The sequence below is a fragment of the Gekko japonicus genome, unplaced genomic scaffold (genome assembly GCF_001447785.1).
Source record: "Gekko japonicus isolate JY-2015 unplaced genomic scaffold, Gekko_japonicus_V1.1 scaffold2620, whole genome shotgun sequence".
NCBI classification, from domain to species: Eukaryota; Metazoa; Chordata; class Lepidosauria; order Squamata; family Gekkonidae; genus Gekko; species Gekko japonicus.
The window spans coordinates 166,552-169,140 of NW_015169258.1; the positions used below are offsets into that span (position 1 = coordinate 166,552).

General features: G+C 50.6%; 1 protein-coding gene across 1 annotated transcript in view; it reads right to left on the reverse strand.

Annotated features, from left to right (window-relative positions):
* The window catches only part of LOC107114911 (rho guanine nucleotide exchange factor 17-like), a 127,324-nt gene that overhangs the window by 63,800 nt on the left and 60,935 nt on the right, over positions 1 to 2,589 (reverse strand). The gene's annotated exons all lie outside the window — the stretch shown is intronic.

Here is a 2,589-nt window from a genome sequence, read left to right on the forward strand (position 1 = left end):
CCCCAAGGACCAAGAAGACAGAGCATCACTTGCCCCAGAGCCCCTAGCTATACCTTGTGGCTAATAGCCACTGATGGACCTCTGCTCCATATGCTTATCTAATTCCCTTTTGAAGCTGTCCATGCTTGTAGCACCCACCACTTCCTGTGGCAGTGAATTCCATGTGTTAATCACTCTTTGGGTGAAGAAGTACTTCCTTTTATCCGTTCTAACCCGACCGCTCTGCAGTTTCATGGAGTGCCCACGAGTTCTTGTATTGTGAGCAAGGGAGAAAAGTACCTCTTTCCCTACCTGCTCTTTCCCATGCATAATCTTATAAACCTCGATCATGTCACCCCTCAGTCGTCGTTTCTCCAAGCTAAAGAGCCCCAAGCGCCTTAACCTTTCCTCATAGGGGAAGTGTTCCAACCCTTTTATCATTCGAGTTGCCCTTTCCTGCACTTTTTCCAAAGCTATAATATCCTTTTTAAGGTGTGGTGACCAGAATTGCACACCGTATCAAAGCAGAGCCAAACTGTAAAACCATCCCCACGTCTGAGCTTGGGCACGTGCAAGAGTGGAGACCGAAACAACAGTGTGGTGAGAAAAACGAACTCTCCCGCTAATCTGGGAACAACAGATCATTCCAGGCCTTGGGGGACGGACCAACCGGAGGGGCAACTGAGGAAGCTGACTGGGACTCTGCACTTTGAGGGGCCTCTTTCTTCAGGAACAGGGACAGAGGGACAGCTTAGCCGTTTGTTGATTGATTGACACGACAGCCCCAGCGTCCCACGGAAAAGGCTCCTGTCTCCTGATTTCTATCAATTGCCTGGGACCTAGGCCTGGTTGACACACGCCAAAGACTGAGGAGGCAGAATGCAGAGGTGGTCAAATAGACTGCGTCACTTAGTACTGCAGCTGATCAATTCCAGCTTTTAACAGTCCTTCGATTTAAAAAACAAAACAAAACTCCACACAAACCGAAAGAGAGAAAGAGAGACAGATTGGATTTATACCCTGCCCTTCACTACCCGAAGGGAGTCTAAGAGCGGCCTACAGTCTCCTTTCCCTTCCCCTCCCCACAACAGACACCCTGTGAGGTAAAAGAAGAAGAAGAAGAGATTGGATTTATACCCCGCCCTTCACTACCCGACGGGAGTCTCAGAGCGGCTTACAAACTCCTTTCCCTTCCCCTCCCCACAACAGACACCCTGAGAGGTAAAAGAAGAAGAAGAAGAGATTGGATTTATACCCCGCCCTTCACTACCCGACGGGAGTCTCAGAGCGGCTTACAAACTCCTTTCCCTTCCCCTCCCCACAACAGACACCCTGAGAGGTAAAAGAAGAAGAAGAAGAGATTGGATTTATACCCCGCCCTTCACTACCCAAAGGGGTCTCAGAGCGGCTCACAAACTCTTTTCCCTTCCCCTCCCCACAACAGACACCCTGTGAGGTAAAAGAAGAAGGAGAAGAGATGGGATTTATACCCCGCCCTTCACTACCAGACGGGAGTCTCAGAGCGGCCTACAGTCTCCTTTCCCTCCCCCTCCCCACAACAGACACCCTGTGAGGTAAGTGGGGCTGAGAGATCTCTTTTGAGAATTGCTTGTGAGAGAGCAGCTCTGAGAGAACTTGTGACTGGCCCAAGGTCACAGTAGCAGAGTCCATGCTCCTAACCACTACACCAAACTGGCTCTCGCACCAAACAGAAAAGTTCAGGAGACGAATAAATTGACTTGTGTAGGACACAAAGGGGACAAATAAACCTGGCATACAAATATTTCCTTGTGGGGAAATCCCAAAAACACACAATGTTGATAATTCATCACTATGCCTGTGAGGTAGGTGGGGCTGAGAAAAAACTTCCGAGGACTGCCCTTGAGAGAACAGCTCTGAGAGAACTTGTGACTGACCGAAGGTCACACCAGCAGCTGCATGTAGAGGCGTGGGGAACCAAACCTGGTTCTCCCAGATTAGAGTCCTAACACTCCTAAACACTACACCAAACTGGCTCTAGGAGCGCGGACTCTAATCTGGGAGAACCGGGTTTGATTCCCCACAGAGATGTTCTCTCAAGGGCAGTTCTCGAGAGAGCTCTCTCAGCCCTACCTACCTCACAGGGTGTCTGTTGTGGGGAGGGGAAGGGAAAGGAGATTGTAAGCTGCTCTGAGACTCCTTTGGGTAGTTAAGGGCAGGGTATAAATCCAATCTCTCCTTTTCTTCTACACCAAACCTGGCACTACACCAAAATGAGCACTGTATGGAGAAACCTTCCATTCTCCCTTTTTGGCAGAGCTGGTTGTCTGTCTGCAAGGAGACTCTAATACAGGAGACCCTGTAAAGATCTGAAAACCCTTGGTCCTCCATCCGCAGTCTGAAGAGGTGGAGCCCACTCCCACATTTCAGGATTCTCCCTCATTTCCACCTCAATCCCTTTCGTGTGCAGGGGTCATTTCCTGCAGGAGCACACGGGAGCGGAGCTCCGGCAGTAAAGAGCCCAGGGGGCGGGCACATGCAACAAGCCCCACCCCCTGCTCCCAGCAGCCCTCAGTCAGAGCAAGAAGCAGCCAGGTAAGCTGCAGAGCCACCTGGTCCAAAACAGTCCAG